Here is a 20717-nt window from a genome sequence, read left to right as displayed (position 1 = left end):
TTTACAGTTTTTTTTTGTTTTTTAATGTTTAGTCTCTGTCTTACTTTTGGGGTGCAAATGCAGTGTACATGTATTACTTTCCAGTTTTATTACAGTGCAGTACACCGTAATACGGTACTGTATTGGTGTAAAGTGTCTTGGCTATTTAGGCAGCACAGGTACAGTATAGGTCAAATATACCATATACAGTGGTACCTCAGTTCTCAAACTCATTAGAACTTGAATTTCTTAAAAGTCAAACCAACCAGTTCGAAAAAAAATGAGCTCAATCTGAATCTCAGAAGTCAAACCGTGAACTCCGACCTAAGATAACTTGTACGCATGGGAAAATGAGTCACGCGGCACGTCTCTCAGCGGAAACAAAGGGTAACGCTTCAGTCTCAGTCTCGCATTAGCTGTTATAGCACCGTGCATGTTTACACTAACTGAATACATATATTTAGACAGTAAAAATACATTTAGACAATGATAGACAGTAACAGTAATTATTATTATATAACAAAAAACATTTTAAAATAAAGATTTCTTATTCATTATTTTAATATTAATAATAAACCATTAATACATTTAATTATAATAATATTGTTGTGCCGAGCGGTGACGGAATGGAGACAAAGGCGCAGATGTCAGGTTATCGGGGAATACAGGGTTTAATTACAGGTAAGGCAGGAAAAACGCAGACGGACAATACAATGACCGGACTGGGGAAACTAACTGAAACTGAAATGACAACAACCAGAAACAGCTGATCACGCGGGAATTCCACACAGGGTTAACGAGAGGGCGTGGCACACAGAAGGAGCGGACGATCGGGGCAGGACACATTGTTTGGATGCATTTATTTTCTTACTTTACAAATTATTGTTTTGATAAATGTGCTTAGATTTGTTTAGTACAGTATATGCTCTTCTTGTTTTATCCGGTTCATTTTGTGTTTAAATGCTAAAAAAACATATTTAGGTGTAATTTTTGGGGACGGGAACCAATTAATTGGTTTTCCATTATTTCTTATGGGGAAAATTCGATCAGAACTTGAACTTTTTAGGATTCGATCCGGAGTTCTGAACGGATTAAATTTGAGTTCTGAGGTACCACTGTATACCAAAAATACCATACAGTACATAATCACCCAAGTCATCTAATGTCCTATTGGACAGATCATAACCTGGATGTTAAATAGCACATCCCTGTAGTTACTTTTAAAGCCCTTCTTAATCTTGCTCCCAGTTATATTTGTAACCTCATCCATTCCTACTCTCTCTCTGTCCCTTCACTCTTCTATAGCACGTAAGCCTACTTAGTTGTCCTCCTGTCCACCTCAACATAGTGTGTTCCAGGACCTTTAGCTGTGCAGCTCCTAAATTAAGGAACTCTCTCCCTCTCCATATCCAACAACTAGACTCTATTGCAACATTTCAATCACATGTCAAAACTCATCTGTAGACACAAGTATTGATTACACTGGTATACAGTGATTTTGGTGCCAACGATGTCTGAACGGTTTTATATTAAGTTTGTGGTGCTGATTAAGAATATGACTTTGGTTTTGCCAGATTGGCTCTAGTTTCTGAGATATTTAATAGTTAATTAACACTACACGTTTGAAAACCATTCAGAATTACAAGAATATTTTTATTTTAGTTACAACTAGTAAGTAAACAGTCTAACATCATACAAAAAAGAAATTAAAAATATCTAACAGAGACAGGAAAAAGTTATGCATGATTTAATTAATTAATACAATATTAATTAGGTATTAATTGTTATTAATGTCAATGCTTCAAAAAACACTGTTTATGTAATTTCCTTTTATGTGTGTCATCAGGACAATCATGTGGGACACTCCAACAGTAGTCTGTCATCATGTGTATGTCCCATCTGCCTTGATATCTCTCCTCCATCACCTTCATATCCTGGTGGAACCTCTCGCCTTGTTCCTTGCTGAAGTCTCCAAGGTTATATGGAAATCTGTTTAAATGGCTATGCTCATAATAACTCCCAAATTTCTGAAGTTAGCAAGCATATCTTGCACCAATTCTTCATAATTCATAATGCTCTGTGATTACCCAAGTAGTTCTTCACAACAGAGACAAAACTCTTCCGGGCCGAAGCCTCAGTGTCATTCATGCATTTGGTAAATGCAGGCTCTTCTTGAAGAAGTCATAATTTTTACATGTATTTATATATTTATTAAGACAGAACTTTTTGGGTATAAACTAAGACTGGGTTGACAAACTATACTGTAGCCAACTTCTTTCTTCTGCAAATTCACAGTTGAATTCTGGCTTCAAAAAGTCGCTTTTATAGCATTGTAGGCCTACAAATTGAAATACAAAAGAAATATATGGGTATTTCATTACCCAAGACGCTGTTAAAGAGCCAAAAGACAGACCAAAAGCTATTGCATTTGTTATCACACATAAGTTGCATTATTCATGCATTATTTTCATGGATGTCCATTATCTCAAAAACTAGAACCAATTCAGCAAAAGTAAGGATTTTTGAATTCAGCACCCTCAAAATACCCTAAATCCATTCAAAAAACCATGGCACCTGAATTTTTTTGTATACCTGTGATATTATTAAATTAAGCGTTTTCACCCCCCTGATCTCCATTTACCACTTGTTCTCTCTAAACCTGTGCTTTTCTACTGCTGTTTTATGATGTTGTTTTATCTGCTGTACTTTGTTATTTATTTTCTGTTACAGTAGGTGACCTTGAATATCTTGAATGGCTCTCCTAAAATAAAATGTCTTATTATCCATCCATCCATCTGCTATCGCTTTTGATAAATAAGTTTACTGAAGTTTGTTAGATTCTGTGGGCCGAGTACTTCTGATTGGGTCCCCATTCGTCTTCCTATGAGCCCAGGAAGTTTTAGAAATCATCGAACAAAATATTAAAATTGTCATATCTCTGGAATCTCTAGAATGTTCAGCGACCTTGGATTATGGCAGGCGGATCATGGTTCCGCGTCTCTACGTCCTTCGGTTCTGGAGTTGTGATCGAATATATGTTTCAGTAATTTTTTTTAAAATTTCCTCTCCAAAGTAGGGTTATGGTTATTGTTATGGTAATGGTTATGGTTAGGTTTATGGTAAGGTTATAGGGTTAAAACCCCTATGGTACCCTGTACCACAGGATATTTGGCCCATATCTCCAGATAGGAAGGAGACAATCTTTATTGTCATTGTCACTTGACAACGAAATTATCCGGGTCAGGTCGCGGAGGCAGCAGTTTAAGCAGGAAAAACCTAGACGTCCCTCTCCCCTGCCACTTCGTCCAGCTCCTCTGGGGGAATCCCAAGGCGTTCCCAGGTCAGCCGAGAGACATAGTCTCTCCAGCGTGTCCTGAGTCTTCCCCGGGGCCTCCTCCCAGTGGGACATGCCCGAAACACCTCACCAGGGAGGGGTCCAGGAGGCATCCTTACCAGATGCCCGAACCACCTCATCTGGCTCCTCTCGGTGAGTCTGTCCTGAATGACTGAGCTTCTCGTCACTACCCACAGCTCATGACCATAGGTGATGGTAGGAACGTAGATTGACTGGTAAATCGAGAGCTTTGCCTTTTGGCTCAGCTCCTTCTTCACCATGACATACCGATGTAATGCCCGCATCACTGCTGACACATTCTGCTTAGCCCGCCGGTACTCTGGAGTGCCACAGGCCAAAAAGGCCCAATAGGTCTCCTTCTTCAGCTTGACAGCATCCTTCACCACCGGTGTCTACCAGCGGGTTCAGGGACTGTCGGCGTGACAGGCACCGGTAACCTTACACCCACAGCTCCGGTCAGCCGCCTCCACAATTCGGACTGAATGTCCCCCGCCTCACCCGGGACATGGGCGAAGTTCTGCCGGAGGTAGGAGTTGAAGCTCCTCCTGACAGGAGATTTCACCAGATGTTCTCAGCAGACCCTCACTATACGCTTGGGCTAGCCAGGCCTGACCGGCTTCCTCCCCCACCGGGTGGTGATTGGTTGACAGCTCCACCCCTCTCCTTACCCGAGTGTCCAAAATATGCGGTCGCAAGTCCGATGACACAACCACAAAGTCGAACATTGAACTGCAGCCTAGGGTGTCCTGGTACTAAGTGCACATATGGACATCCTTATGTTTGAACACGGTGTTCATTATGGATTATCCGTGACTTGGTCTGATGTCATTTCCGCTGTTTCCTGCGAGAGCGAAACTGGTTGCTACCACACGAACTTTAAAACTATAGATATCACCTAAATAATAATTAGAATTAAGTCATAGGAAAAAATCTTCGCAAGCTTAATAGTCTTCCGATAATTTCCAAACCCCGACCCACGATCTCCATTCAATCAAAAAGGTGCTTCCAGCTTTAGAACCTCAGTCTTCCCGTTTCACGTAAGTACAACGCCATGTTTCCTCTTCCGTGTTGAGTGCAAAATGTTTAGTTATTCTTCTCTAGTCATTAGCGGTACGTTAACATGTGAGAAGTGTCAGTTAGTTGCTAGGCTGACGGAGAAGATTGTAGTTTTAGAGTGACGTATCCAGATGTTACGGGACATTCAGGAGAATGACGATTTTATTGATTCAGTGTTAGCGGCTCCGGATATGTCCGCCATAGCTATTCAGTCTCCCCTCGCTCCGGCAGCAGAGCCTTCAAAGCAAGGCAAGTGGGTGACGACCCGGCGGCATAGTTGTAAATCCAACCCTAACTCACACCGGCACCATTTGCCCATTCGCGTTTCCAACAGGTTCTCCCCACTCAGTGAAACTCCCGCTGAGACACCTGTTGAAAGTGCTCTAGTAATTGGCGACTCTATTCTAAGAAACGTGAGAGTAGCGACTCCAGCAACCATAGTTAGTTGTGTCCCTGGTGCCAGAGCGACCAACATCTCGGCAAATTTACAAGTGCTGGCTAAAAGTAAATGTAAATACTCTAAGATTATTATCCACGTCGGAACTAATGATGTCTGACTGAGGCAATCAGAGATCACAAAGTCAAATTTTATAGAGGTGTGCAACCTTTTGAAGAAGATGTGTGCATTGTAGGGGCTCCTACTATTTAGACAGAATTCATTGTCTTACCTTTTGCTCATGCGTGCAGGGGGTCGTGGTTGGTGACGCATGCCCAAAGAGAGAGCGCGGGTTCTCTCTGCTGTTTAGGCACGATATAATAAAGACACAAGTTTTTTGGCGCTCAGCCTGTCTTGACTGCCTCTTTCCTTTTTGCTGCCACACCGCAGCTCTACAGTGGTGACCCCGACATTTCGGTGCGTTTGTTTTTCGCTCCGACCATGCTCGCTAATGCAGTTGCGCTCAAGCTCCCGGAGTTCTGGTGCGGCCAGGCGGCGGACTGGTTCGTGCAGGCGGAGGCTCAGTTCGCCTTGCGCAGGATCACGGAGGACGCAACGAAATATTACTACGTCGTTGCCGCGCTTAACAGCTCCACGGCGGCTAGAGTGGTGAGTCTGCTGCAGAACCCTCCAGAGGCAGACAAGTACGGTGCCTTAAAGTCTTTGTTGCTGGGCACTTACGAGCTTTCCGAGACAGAGCGCGCGCCGCTTGCTCGCGCTACCCGGGCTGGGTGATTCACGGCCCTCGGAGCTGATGGATCACATGCTAGCTCTCCTAGGTGACCATCAGCCCTGCTTTATTTTCAGAGAGCTTTTCATGCAACAGCTGCCCGCAGACGTGCGGGGGGCGTTAGCTAACCTCCTGCTTAAGGACTGTAGGGAGCTTGCTAGGGAGGCTGACAAAGTACACACCGCCAGGCTGGCAGCTTGTGCAGCCGTGTGTGCTCGGAGCTCGGATAGCTCCCCGCCGCTCGCCGAAGCTACTGTTTCTGCTGCGCAGCGGAGCGGTATACCAGGTCTCTGTTTCTACCATGCACGTTTCGGTGACAAAGCAAAAAAATGCACCCCCCCTTGCCGTTTTAAGGGGACGGGAAACGCACGGGCTGGCGCTCGTTAGCGGCAGCGAGCGTCGGCAGTTCCGGCAGCCTGCTCTTCGTCACGGATGCTGTGTCTGGCCGCCGTTTCCTCTGTGACACGGGCGCGCAAGTCAGTGTTTTGCCTGCGTCGGTGGCGGATACGCGCTCTGGGACGAAGGGGCCGACGTTGGAGGCTGCTAATGGCAGCAGTATTGTGACTTATGGCACTCGTGTCGAGGCAGTCTGTTTTGGTGGCCAGCGGTTCCGGTGGCGTTTTGTGGTGGCGAAGGTGTCCACCCCCCTGCTGGGCGCCGATTTTTTATGTGCCAACAACCTGCTGGTGGACATAAAACACCAGTGCCTGGTTGATGCCAGGACTTTCCATTCGGTGCGGTGCTCGCAAAGCAGGGCTAGTTCGTCTCAGCTGTGTAGCGCCTTGGCGGCAAATGACACTTTCGCCTGCCTGCTGGCGGAGTTCCCAGACCTCACCCAGCCCACCTTTACATCAGTCATGGCCAAGCACGGTGTTGAACACCACATTGTTACAACAGGGCCGCCGGTCTATGCCCGAGCCCGACGCCTCGATGCCGGTAAATTGGCCATCGCTGTATTGGAGAGCCTTGGTATTGTTCGCCGTTCCAGCAGCGCCTGGGCCTCCCCTCTACACATGGTACCCAAGCCTGGTGGGGGTTGGCGCCCATGTGGCGATTACCGCCGGCTTAATGATGCCACAACCCCGGATCGCTACCCGATCCCACACATCCAGGACTTTTCCTCCCGGTTGGCGGGGGCATCCATTTTTTCAAAGGTTGACCTGGTGCGTGGCTACCACCAGGTCCCAGTACATCCAGGGGACATTGCGAAGACTGCAGTCATCACCCCATTTGGACTTTTTGAGTTTCTTCAGATGCCCTTTGGGCTTAAAAACGCTGTCCAGTCTTTCCAGCGGCTCATGGACAGTGTCCTGAAGGACCTTCCATTCTTGTTTGTCTATTTAGACGACATTTTGGTAGCCTGCAACTCCAGGTCTGAGTTCTTCGCACCCTTTTTGAGCGTCTGAGTGGTCATGGGTTAATTATCAACCCACAAAAGTGTCAGTTTGGTTTATCCTCCATTGATTTCCTCGGCCACCGCATCACGGGCGACGGGGCAGTTCCTCTGCCTGCCAAAGTGGAGGCCATCTCTGCGTTTCCGCAGCCTGCTACAGCCAGGGCCCTTCAGGAGTTCTTGGGCATGGTTACTTTTTACCATCGCTTTATTCCACGGGCCGCCCAGCTGATGCGGCCGCTGTATGAGGCTCTCAGGGGTAGGACGGCCAAGCAGGTTCTTGAGTGGACTGCTGAGCAGACCCAGGCTTTTGTAGCTACCAAGTCTGCTCTGGTGAACGCGACCATGCTGGCCCATCCATTTTCTGGTGCTCCGGTTGCGCTCACCACTGACGCCTCGGACTATGCTGTGGGGGCCGTGCACGAACAGTTTGTGAATGGTGCCTGGCAGCCACTGGCCTTTTTCAGCCGACAGCTCAGGCCACATGAACGGAAGTACAGCACATTTGACCGCGAACTTCTTGGCCTGTACTTGGCTGTGCGTCACTTCCAGTTCCTCATAGAGGGCCGTCCAATCGCGGTTTTTGTGGACCACAAGTCCCTGACGTTTGCGATGGCTAAGACATCGGAGCCTTGGTCTGCTCGTCAGCAGCGGCAGCTCTCCTTTATATCGGAGTTCACTACTGACATCCGGCACGTGGCGGGGAAGCATAACCATGTTGCGGACTGCCTCTCCCGCTCGGTGGCAAGTGCTGTGCACTTAGGAGTGGATTATGCTCTGTTAGCAGCAGATCAGCGGGTTGATCCAGAGGTGCAGGCATATAGGACCGCAGTCACCAGTCTGCAGCTGGCTGATGTTCCCTTCCTTGACTGTGGTGCCACCCTCCTGTGTGATATCTTGACTGGTCTGGCTAGGCCTATCGTGCCGGCTGGTTGGCGTCGTCACGTTTTCGAGGTGGTGCACGGGCTTTCACACCCATGCAGACGAGCGTCTCAGCGTCTGCTGGCCGCCAAGTTTGTCTGGCATGGGCTGCGGAAGGATGTCCGTAGTTGGGTCACCTCCTGTGTTCCGTGTCAGCGTGCTAAGGTGAGTGAGAAGCTAGCTAGAGCTAGAACTAGTGTCCCTATAAGCTAAACTAAATAGGTGTGTTTTTAGTCTAGACTTGAATATTGAAAGTGAGCCTGAAACCCGCACATCCGGTGGAAGACCGTTCCACAGCTGAGGAGCTCTATAGGAGAAAGCTCTGCAGCCTGCCGTAGATCTTTCTACCCTAGGTACTAACAGATATCCCGCACCTTGAGATCGAAGCAAGCGTGGGGGATTGTATGTGGTCAGCAGATTATTAATGCTATTTCAAGAGGAACAATCCCTTCAAAAAGATTGTGTAATAAATCTGGAGGGTACCCTGTCAAGACATGAAAGTTACTCAGTTTTTCAGTCAGCACACACTGTTTTTTGACACCAAAGCAGTGGGACCTACTTTGGTCATGCAGCACTGTCTGAACATGCAGTGAGTGTTCCTGTTTAGTCCTTAACTGAAACTGACCTGTGCGTACCTCCTTCAACTGATAATCTGAGTGGTGACCAAGACAAAATCTACATGTGAACTGACCTGAAAAACTTTCCACAAATCCGGCAATTGAATGTGCACCTAAATTGTCCACTATAACACACAGTACGGTACCTTTCACATTTCTGGCAAGGCTTGAAACAAAAATTCCTTCTGACTCTAAAAGTACAAGGTCTTTCAGTAATGGTTCTAGGACCACTGGAGCCATGTGTTTTGACATCATCTGATCAGTGAATGGAGGTCAATTCAGACCTTAGTTGCGATGGAATATTTCCAAACACCCAGTATACAGCCGTTATCTTGTGTTTCTTTCGGGAGGTTCCTAGAGGATTGCAAACCTCAAAATCATCAATGTACAAAATTAAACACACCCAAAATTCATCTCTATTCAAAAAACTGTTCTCTTTAAAGTATGCACCATCATAGAAAGATCTGTATTGATGTGTCACTCCACATTTTGAGGTTTCAGTACTTTCAACAACTTTATCCAAAACATTTTTGTTGTTCAGTAACTGGCACAATATTTTTAGAATGGGAACATATTGAAAACTCCGTTTTGCCCTTGCATCAATTATATACTGTACTGGTTCTATGACACTGAAATTTTCCTCAAAATATCTTTTTCTTTTGTATGCCGTGTTAAAGGGACCATCCACCCCAAGTGCTGTACTTATTGGTCCTGATTCACAAAGCTCCTTTACTAAATCTGTAATTGCCGATTCAGCAAGTATGCAATTGTGTTTCTCCAAAGTTTGCTCAGTAATATTTTTGAAATCATGAGCTGAAGCTACAGATGAAATAAACTGCAAGTCCTCTACTAACTCATTCACACATTTTCTTGATACATGGAAAAGGCTTTCCAATTTAAGCAGCAACAAACCAAGTTTCACTTTCATGAAAAGTCAATACACTGTTTTCAGCTATTTGTTCTGTATCAGTTATGCTAATGACAGAATTACCAGTATCCAAGTTTCTCTGCAGAACTGCACATTTAAAATCAGTAGCTGAATGAGGAGTATGTTTTCTGCTTTTATGAGCTGCAAATGTCCCATAGACATTTGTCTTAAAGTCACAGCCACTGAAAACACAGTCAACTGTTTCTCTGACTCAGATGGCGTCTTAGATGAGCAAAAAATTCCTTTTCTGATGTGAATTTGTTTGATCCACAATTCTGACAACAGAAAATAGTGAGCTGTCCACTTATTGACACATCAGGGCAATGATGTCTTGTCAAATGTGAGCGCAGAGAATTGTGAGTTTTGAAGGTGCAGGGGCACTCGGAGTATGGACAGGGCTGTGACTGGTGGTGCCCTAAACAGTCATGATCAAGTCTGTAATGTCTTAGAAGGTCTCCTCTCCTTGAAACTTCTTTTTGGCAAAGTTTACAAATCCACTTCATAAAATTCTAAATGAGGACAAACACAACAAAACAATCTTTCTATGTGACTAAAAGTAATATTATAATATGTTATGCTATTGAAATATGTAATACATATTTAGACAAATTACTACCAAATGCTAAATACTGAGTATAAATATAAAAGTGCTGATGTTCTTACTGTCACTTGGACGAAATGTCCTTGAACCACAGATTTCCTGAATCATAACAGAAAAATAAACATGAGTTAAATCAAAAACATTGAAATACACAATATAGCAGGGGTGCCCAACTCCAATCCAGGGGGGGCGGGAGCCCTGTGCATCTTATGGCGCTTTTCCACTGTATAGTACGGCACAGCACGGTTCAGACCAGCTCACCTTGGTTTGGCTCAGTTCGGCTCGGTTTGTGTTTCGACTGCAGTTTAGTGCCGCTTTAGAGTGGGCGGGATTATTCACGTGTCGTTATAGTTGCGCCGCCTCTACTGCCGTGACACCATCGTAAACGCGCCACAAACAAACGCACAACAATGGAGCATATAGACGGAATGGTGTTCTTCATTCTCGGCATGTGGATGTTTTTAACAGCAAGACGAAGGAGTTTGTTTCAAAAGAGGCTGATGGTGCGTCCGAACCTTCGCTGGCTGTGCTAAAAATCTAGCGGGTCTGTTGTGTCTCGTGTCGCAAGTTCAGTGACGCAGTAATGACGATTTTCTCCGGCCAATCAGTGACCAGTAGAGTTTACATGTCACGTTTTGGTAACGGTTCGGCGCGCTTGGAACCTCGGCTGAGGTGGTACTAAAAAAAGGACCAGGTACCAGGTACTGTTCCCAGTGGAAAACCCCCCAAAAGTGAGCTGAACTGAACCGTGTCGTGCCGTACTATGCAGTGGAAAAGCGCCATTAGTTCTTTCCCTGTTCCACCATAAATGATTCAGCTCAAGAGCTGTGTGGTAATTAGCACAAGGAGCTGAATCAGGGGTGTTAAACGAGGGGAAACCCAAAAATGTGCAGGACTCTGGCCCTCCAGGACTGCAGTTGGGCACCCCTGCAATATAATATGAGCTGAAAATCCTCATTAATCTTATTATTATTATTATTATTAATAATAATAATAAATTACCATGGAATTCTTGTTGTTTCTCAAATAATAATTAGAAAACAAGTGTTTATAGTGAGAATAATCGGAAATATACAGTGACTGGATATAGCTAATTACGTGTTTTTCATACACTTCAAAAAAAAAATAGAAATGTCATATTTAATAATATAATAATCTTATACATTTAATTAATGGGTGCGCAGTGTACAGGCCTATTTACCTGCCTCGTTTGGAGTGTGGTACTGGGTTTGGATAAGTCCTTTTTAATACTGCATTTCATAAGTACTGTCACAGGGTGAGCTGTGACGCTTACGCAGCTAACCAGCGTGCAGGCAGCCATTTGCCGGTGTTCTGTCATTTCATCCTACTTATCGAAACGTTCTACATAAGGCTACTACGCATGCGCACTGCCATATTTTTTTTTCGTGGCTACACGCCCATAAATGCATGCTACCATCGCGCACCTCTCGAAGTTTTGTGGAAGTAGTTGAAGGAAAACACGGTAACTACAGCACCAAATACTTTTTTTCATATTTGTGTAACTGTAATTGAAACATGTAAACGATTTTATAATACTGTGTAGTGTTAATTTCGTCACCTATTTTTAATTTAGTCTTAGTCTTGTGCCAAATGTCCTTGGTGGACAGTCACAGTTAGGAGCAGCAAAATACGGAAAAAAAACAAAAAACTGTGCTCTGCATATTAGCAATTATGTAAGTTGCTAAACTACGGTAGCAAGGATGCTTTTGGGAAATGCACCAAATATACGCACAGTATAAACTACACGCTTAAACCCAAACTAAGATGTACACTGTACAATATACATGCACACTATGCAATTTAGAATGCACCAAAAAATTGCTCGTTTTCATAAAGTTGAAATGACATGAGTAACATTGCACATTATCACCTCATCAGATTATCCTATTATTTTGCCCTCCATCCATCCATCCATCCATCATCCAAACCGCTTATCCTTACTGGGTCGCGGGGGGTCCGGAGCCTATCCCGGAAGCAACGGGCACGAGGCAGGGAACAACCCTGGATGGGGGGCCAGCCCATCGCAGGGCATACTCATACACCAGTCACTCACACATGCACACCTATGGGCAATTTGGCAACTCCAATCAGCCTCAGCATGTCTTTGGACTGTGGGGGGAAACCGGAGTACCCGGAGGAAACCCCACGACGACACGGGGAGAACATGCAAACTCCACACACATGTGACCCAGACGGAGACTCGAACCCGGGTCCTGGAGGTGTGAGGCAACAGTGCTAACCACCATGCCACCCCGTGTTTTACCCTTTATATGATTATGACACTTTATTGTCCATAAATCACAGGTAGCATGTTCTGATAGCTCAGAAACACCCATCAGATTATCCTACCATCAGTGTATTACCCTTTATATGATTAATTATGACACTATATTGTCTATAAATCACTGGTAGCATGTTCTGATAGCTCAGAAACACCAATCAGATTATCCTACCATCAGTGTTTCACCCTTTATATGATTAATTTTGACATTATTGTCTATAAATCACAGGTACATGTTCTGACAGCTGAGAAACACCAATCAGATTATCCTACCACCAGTGTTTTACCCTTTATATGATTAATTATGACACTATTGTCTATAAATCACAGGTAGCATGTTCTGACAGCTCAGAAACACCCATCAGATTATCCTACCATCAGTGTTTTACATTTTAACTCATTGCATGTGGTCTTTATTGGACTTTGCCATAATGTAATAAAAAATATACAAGATAAGATGAGATAATCCTTTATTAGTCCCACAAGTAGGAAATTGTTTTGTCACGGCAGAAAGTGGACAGTGCAAAAAGCAGCAAAGTTTAAAAAAAGAATAGAAGAAAAATAAAACACAAAAACCAACAGTATTTAAAAAAAATTTACACTATACACTCTGGAAACATAAATATAAAATATTTACATGTATGTATGTGTATTTTGTGAATAGTTTATAATATATGGCCTGATTCTTTGTTATTCTTTGTTTGAAAATTGTATTATGTTTATACTAACAAGCAAAAACTGTTTATATTTTAGTTATGGAAGACAAGTGGAATGCCGTATATGACTACCTTTCTTTGGGAAAATATCCTCTGGGATATGATAAAGCCCAAAGACAAAATCTGCGTAGATATGCATCGAAGTTCAAAATCAAAGGTTAGTCTCATTATGGTAACATTATAGTTTTTCTCTTAACATTGACATTAATTATGTTTGTCTTTTTATGTAGACGGAGAACTCCTCTATAGTAACAGAAGGGTGGTAAAGGAAAAACAAGAGGCAAGAAGGCTGTTTGAGGAGTTTCATTCTGCCCCAATTGGTGGACATACAGGCATTATAAAAACAAGAGTGGCCATGTGTTCGAGATTTTACTGGCAAGGCATGTCAGTAGACATAGAAAACTGGGTATGTTAAATGTACTCTACCCTGAAAATAATTACACGAGCAACATACTCATAATCATGTTTAAATACATTTGGTTTAAGGTTTTGGCATGTGACAGTTGTCAGAGAGTAGGAAAACCTCTGGCTGATGTGCAGCCACTGCAGTGTATCAAGGTAAACGCCTTCAAAACATCAAATTAATAGCAGCTAGCTAATGTATGATCTGTATGCGTTAATGCAAGTTATTGCTTTGATAGGTGTCTGAGGTTTGGGAGCTTATTGGGATTGATATTACTGGACCCCTTCCAAAAACAACAGATGGATTCCAGTACATATTAACGGCAACAGACTACTTTTCAAAATGGGTTGAGGCCTTTCCCTTAAAGACCAAGTCTGCTGCTGAAGTTACAAGACATCTGTGCACACTTATATACAGACATGGATGCCCTAAACGAATCCTTTCAGACCAGGGTAGAGAATTTGTAAATGAAGTAAGTTGGATGGTTAATGTAAATATATTTGTTCAGTTGCCTTAAAGTATATTTGTTCATATATTATATATATTGTTAATTACTTTTATCTTCATATAGCTCAACCAAAGGCTTTGTCAAATGCTTAGCATAGAAAGGAGCGTCACAGCAGCATACCATCCGCAGACAAACGGTTTGGATGAAAAAACCAATGACAACATCAAAAGGTATATAAAATAATTGTCACATACACACATATATGTATGTGTGTGTGTATATACACACACAGTTGCCTTAAAGTATATATATGTATGTGCCAAATGTTGTGGTCACACCAGAGGAGCTGAATTAACCATGCTTGTGACAAAAAGAGAAGTGAAAGTGTAAGATTAAAAATCTTGCTATTCTTATTGATATTACTACAATTTTTATGTTTAATTCTTTCTCCTTTTTAATTCAGATTTTAGTTTTTTCTTTTTTTCCCCCTAAAGGTCTCTCTGGTATATCTTCTGAACTTGTCCTTTTTAATTTTGTATGACAGGTTTATTCTCTGACCTAGTGTACGATAAGGTAGCTTGAGAACAAAGATGGCGTGTTCTGTTTCTTTAATACTCGCCGTTGCTTATGCCCATAAATTACCTGTCATCCTAACTGTCATTGTCTTCCATTTTTTCCCTTTTTACATTTTAGAGCTCTGAAGAAAATTGTGAACAAGCAACAGAATGACTGGGACGTCTTTTTGGAGGCTACTCTATTTTCACTGAGGTCTAAGATGCACACCACCACAAAGGTCTCACCATTCCGATTGATGTACGGAAGAGAGGCTGTGTTCCCTTCGGAAGTCCCTCCTGAATTGCCAGTGAGTTCTTCCCATAAATTAGTTAGTTTTCTTTTTCATACATTTCTATTAAATTGTTTCATAATAAATAATGTTTTTATTTTAAACTTATAAAACCACTTTTTGAAAAGAGTATGTCACTACATCCATGTGGCCATCCAGCCACAAACATCTCAACAGATCATTTACTGGATGAAAAAAATAACATGTATAGAATTATTCTTATTACAGTGCATGCTCTTTTATTCTTTTTATATTTCTTTGTTTATGTTCTGTTAAACACTGAAGTTTTCATCTGTCCGCTTAATTTTGCTTACAATTGAAATGTTTTGTGTCTTTAATTGCAGCTGTCCAACATCATTCTCCCTGAGGAATCTAGTTATAATCAGTTTCTGGATTCCAAAGAAAAAGTGAGACAGGTCATTAAGAAAACAGCAGCTGAATCTATTGCAAAGTCTCAGGCAAAGCAGGAAGTGGCATATGCCAAAAGGGTGCAGAAAAGGCATAGAAATGTAGTTTATAAGAAAGGAGATGAGGTTCTATTGCTGAACATGAGAAAACAGACAAGGAAAGGAGGAAGGATAGAACCAGATTTCTATGGGCCCTACATTATTCATGATATTTCTGGGAAGCTTGTGACATTAGCAAATCTTGAGGGGTCTACTTTAAAAAATAAATATAATGTCACCCATATCAAGCTTTACAGAAGATCCGAAACAGACCAGAAAACTAACATGGTCTCTAGTCAGCCAAATGATTCCATCATGATGCCAGTTAACACTTCAACCCCATCCCTTAGCCCCCAGCAAAAAGAAGTAGCACAAAGAACATCGGTCATTAGGTTTGCTCAGAAATCGGTTGATGTTGTGGAAAAGGTAAAAGCGGTCACGCCTGAAAGTCCTGCACTAGAGAGTCCATCTGTTCAAAGCAGAGGCATGGAAGCTAAAGGTACCATAACAAACTGTTGGTTTTTTGGTTGACCAGTTGGTCATTTGTTCCAAGTTCCAAGCCTGCCCCACGTGTTCATCTTTTGAGTAGTGGCATTACAATAGGGAAAGAGGAGTTGACCCGGGACACTCTGGAGAGACTATGTCTCTCAGGTGGCCCGGGAACGATTCGGAATCCTCCCAGAAAAGCTAGAGGAAATGTCTAGGGAGCGGGAAGTCTGGGCATCTCTACTAAGGCTGCTGCCCCCTGATAAGCAGCAGAAGATGAATGAATGAATGGCTGTATGCAGAATAATAATGGTTAGTGTCGTGTGTAGTTACCTGGCAAAGGTTTATCTTGAGTCAGGACAAAAATTAGATTAAATTTTCTTTTCATTACACATCTTTAAATACAGGGTAACAAGATACATTTTAGCATCTATTCAGAAGTGCAAAGAGCATATATTCATTCATCTTCTACCCCTTAGTCCCTGTAGGGGTCGGGGGGCTGGAGCCTATCCCAGTTATGGGTGAAGGTGGGGTTCACCCAGGACAGTCGCCAGCACGTCACAAGGCCACACACATAGACAAGCAATCATACACACTCACACCTAGGGGCAATTAAGTGTGTTCAGTTAACCTATCCCCAATTAACACATGTCTTTGGCATGTGGGAGGAAACCGGTGTACCCAGAGTAAACCCATGCAGGCACGGGGAGAACATGCAAACTCCACACAGGGTGAACCTGCACCCGACCTCCTTGCTGTGAGGTGGGGATAAATTAGCATTAATATACAATAAACCACTGCTTTTCTGGCTATACTGGCATCCCTGACAGTCAGTTAATTTCATACTGTCATGAATGTTGGTTAGCGAACAGCTTGGTAAGTTGTCGCATCATGAACAAATTGTCTAAAAAAAAGAACTACAACTCCTTTTACAGTAAAGAAGCTTTGGGCTGCAGAGGATGATGGTCGAGTAGAAGCAGTTGTTGGTCCCTATAAGCTACATGATACCTCGATTCGAACACTGCAAGGCACTGAGTGGCTGGCTGATGAGGTAAGTGTGTTATACAGATCACAATTCATTTCACAATGACCGCACGAAGGGGTTCGCATGCTGTTATAAGCTGTCTAGTTTTGGAGAATCGGTGCCTCCTACTGCCTCATCTTGTCTTATGATATCATTGCCAAGCCTGCTCAAGCTACCATGTTTTAAATTCGGATATGCTTTCTGTCCACAATAATTGTGTATTTGCCATTTCTATAGGTTGCACCGATATGACAAAAGTTCTGCCCTCTCACCAACAAGGCTCTTTTTGTCTGCAGAACTGTCACTCACTCTATATTTTGTTTTTCACCGGTCTTCTGCTGCTGTGCATGAAAATCATAATTCGGTTGTTTGATGTGATCATTACCTGAATTTCATTCAAATTTTCTTTAATACAGGTTATCGATGCATATCTGTGCCACTTCTTGGAAAATGTACAGGTAAAAGTATATTTCATGCTTTGTTATTAAAATACTCTATATAATCTATAATACTCTGTATTATGAAGATCATTTCCCCTAGACACCTGTACACCAGCTTTGTGCAGTGATTGCATCATCATTGTTTGCTGGGCAGTTCCTTAGTCTCAAAAAGGTAATTTGGCTGAAGGCTTCTATTTTTTATCAAGATGTATGAATTATAATGATTGAGAACCATCACTAACTATTGCACTTGTTATGCAGATGAAATGGCCTGTTCAGGACATTTGGTTGTGCCCCGTGAATTTTCGAGCACATTGGATTCTTGTGGTGTGTGCCTTAATTACTAAACTATTATGAGAAAAAAAGTGTATATGATAGTTAAAATACAAGCATATATATTATTTATTGAAACACAAACTGTTCACTCTAACTGCCAAAGATTTATGTTTTGAAGATTGTGAGAATGTCCCAAAAAACCCTTCTGCTGATTGACCCTTTTGGTAATGAAGGCTATTATGAAAGGAAAGTTCTGCGGAACTGGAGGTACCATTTATAAATTCTGTACTCTTAATTATGTGATTTGTTAAAATCAGCTTTGGAGTGTCATATTCTTACTTCTTTTAATAATCTTTAGAAATTTTTTGAAGATGAGAGGATTTGATGCCCAAAAAGGACAGTGGTGTGTACAGACCTTGCAACACCAAAAGCAGCTTGATGGCAGCAGTTGTGGGGTTCTCATATTGCGGGTAATCATGTGGGTTTTTTTCCTTGTGGATCAATATAACTACATTTGCATTAACTAAAATTGATATTAATATTTGCAGTTTGCTGTGGATTACCTTTTGAGAGGGAACATTTCTGAGGTGCAAACAACTGAGGAAGCTGTGAGGTCTGCACAACTTGAAATAGCGTGTGAACTACTTGAATGTAAAGGTGAGGCAGACTGTAGTGTCCTGGAAAGTGAATGGTGATTTACCAATGTTTCACTGTCTGAGTGTGCAGATGTTTCTTACATTTCATTGCAAAGTACAAAAGCATTTTTATATTTCTAAACATTACATTTCTAGTGAAAGTTTTGTAGTTATGATTATGTGATTATGTAAGAGAGCAGTTTCCAGGCAAAAATACATTGAAGGTTCCTGGGTTTTGAAAAAATTACAACATTGTTAACAACGTGTGACAGCTAACGGTTCCAGAAGAACCCTGGCTCTTTCTGCAATATGCTGAGTAAAACCTACAAACTTCCTTTGAATTGTGAGGGAAATTTATCTAAGAATCATTCACTAAAGAAAAGAAGTCTATCTTTCAGAGATCATACTTTTGAGCATGTGTATGATTTTAGGATTCAGTGGCTTTGTATTATAATTTGATAATTATGGAATTTAATAAATTTATTACCTATGCATTCTCTCCTCTGAATCTGTTTTTAGGAAATGCAGCAGACTACTGTGTGATTTGTTCCATGCTGGACTCAGATCAAGATCACAGCTTCATTGAAATGGTAAAATTTTCACATTAAACTTGATAACTTTGGGCATTTGAGGACATATTGTTAAGATATTGGATTCGCTTTCAATATTTACATCTTATAACTCTAATTACACCTTTCCAGGTGCAGTGTGAAGTGTGCCAGAGATGGGCACATTTTAAATGTGCTACATATGAACCAGAACTTGATGGCAACTATTCGTGCAAGAAATGTATGCACCATTGAACACCTTTTACAAGTGCACTTTTGTACTTAAAAAAAAAAAACATTTTTATTGTTTTACTGGTTAACAACTTTGTTTGATATATTTAAATTTAACTTAAACTTGGGTTTTAATGCTTTTCATTTTGTTAACAATGTTGAATTTTTCTATTGAATAGTTTGTATTAAATGGTGAAAGTGCATCGAGTCTAAGCTTGTTCAAGTCTGAATTTATAACAATGCTTTTTTTAAGTTGTCAAGAAACACCATAATTCATGTTCTGGATTTTGATAATGTGTTAAGATTTTGAAAGATTGCCCACCCTTACTCAAAGACACCCGGAGCCATGAGAGCAAGTAGAGCTAGTGAATATGACCATATTTATCATTACTGTAATTTTCCTCAAATATATACTTTTCCCAATACATCATATCGTCATTACTTCAGGAACACAGAAGTTTATTGCATATTTTATTGCAAAGACAGCATAATTAGCCATAGTTCATTTACTGCTGTGCAGTAATTACATTGAATTAACAGCATTTGTAGTTGAATTGTGAAAATGTCACATGTATTTTCCTGTGGTGCCCACCCCTATTGAAAAATGGTTACATCCATCAGAACATCAGTGTTTTATCTTGAATTATGACTCTTTACTGTTCATGAACCACAGGTACCATGTTCTGATGGGTGTTTCTGAGCTATCAGAACATGCTACCTGTGGTTTATGGACAATAAAGTGTCATAATTAGTCATACAAAGAGTAAAACACTGGTGGTAGGATAATCTGATGGGTGTTTCTGAGCTGTCAGAACATGCTACCTGTGATTTATAGACAATAAAGTGTCATAATTAATCATACAAAGGGTGAAACACTGATGGTAGGATAATCTGATGGGCGTTTCTGAGCTGTCAGAACATGCTACCTGTGATTTATAGACAATATAGTGTCATAATTAATCATATAAAGGGTAATACACTGATGGTAGGATAATCTGATGGGTGTTTCTCAGCTATCAGAACATGCTACCTGTGATTTATAGACAATACAGTGTCACAATTAATCATATAAAGGGTAAAACACTGGTGGTAGGATAATCTGATGGGTGTTTCTGAGCTGTCAGAACATGCTACCTGTGATTTATAGACAATAAAGTGTCATAATTAATCATACAAAGGGTGAAACACTGATGGTAGGATAATCTGATGGGCGTTTCTGAGCTGTCAGAACATGCTACCTGTGATTTATAGACAATATAGTGTCATAATTAATCATATAAAGGGTAATACACTGATGGTAGGATAATCTGATGGGTGTTTCTCAGCTATCAGAACATGCTACCTGTGATTTATAGACAATAAAGTGTCATAATTAATCATATAAAGGGTAATACACTGATGGTAGGATAATCTGATGGGTGTTTCTGAGCTATCAGAACATGCTACCTGTGATTTATAGACAATACAGTGTCACAATTAATCATATAAAGGGTAAAACACTGATGGTAGGATAATCTGATGGGTGTTTCTGAGCTATCAGAACATGCTACCTGTGATTTATAGACAATACAGTGTCACAATTAATCATATAAAGGGTAAAACACTGATGGTAGGATAATCTGATGGGTGTTTCTGAGCTATCAGAACATGCTGCCTGTGAATTATAGACAGTATAATAGTATAATTATGATATAAACAAGTTATGCATCGCATTTGTAGAGCTTGCTGAAACTAGGCAACACCCCCAGTAGGATTTTTTGATAGCGCAGCAAAAACCGATAGATATCACTATAAAAACATGCTGCGGTAGGAAAATCTGACAAGGTAGGACAATCTGACAGAACACCGGCATTTTCCAACATGCTGTCCGGACACTGGTCGTGGTACTACTTCTTCACTTTT

The 20717-nt window shown here is 41.7% G+C and overlaps 1 protein-coding gene and 2 long non-coding RNA genes across 3 annotated transcripts in view; 2 read left to right on the top strand and 1 right to left on the bottom strand.

Moving 5' to 3' along the window:
- Nucleotides 1-10115, bottom strand: part of LOC140579189 (uncharacterized) — a 31735-nt gene extending 21620 nt beyond the window's left edge. Inside the window, exon 1 of the mRNA XM_072701586.1 lies at nucleotides 10079-10115. The gene's annotated coding sequence lies outside the window, so the exon portion shown is untranslated. The remainder of the gene's footprint in view (nucleotides 1-10078) is intronic.
- A 1324-nt stretch (nucleotides 10116-11439) lies between these two features.
- LOC140579003 (uncharacterized) lies at nucleotides 11440-13943 on the top strand. The gene is made up of 5 exons (XR_011983256.1): nucleotides 11440-11499; nucleotides 13072-13191; nucleotides 13265-13440; nucleotides 13521-13592; nucleotides 13676-13943. It is a non-coding gene; the product is annotated as an uncharacterized lncRNA (long non-coding RNA).
- A 112-nt stretch (nucleotides 13944-14055) lies between these two features.
- LOC140579002 (uncharacterized) lies at nucleotides 14056-18046 on the top strand. The gene is made up of 8 exons (XR_011983255.1): nucleotides 14056-14115; nucleotides 14579-14747; nucleotides 16597-16712; nucleotides 17102-17143; nucleotides 17226-17297; nucleotides 17387-17668; nucleotides 17760-17871; nucleotides 17950-18046. It is a non-coding gene; the product is annotated as an uncharacterized lncRNA (long non-coding RNA).
- The last annotated feature ends 2671 nt before the right edge of the window (nucleotides 18047-20717 follow it).

The sequence above is a fragment of the Paramormyrops kingsleyae genome, chromosome 17 (assembly GCF_048594095.1).
Source record: "Paramormyrops kingsleyae isolate MSU_618 chromosome 17, PKINGS_0.4, whole genome shotgun sequence".
Classification (NCBI taxonomy): Eukaryota; Metazoa; Chordata; class Actinopteri; order Osteoglossiformes; family Mormyridae; genus Paramormyrops; species Paramormyrops kingsleyae.
This window is presented reverse-complemented; position numbering and strand designations above follow the sequence as displayed.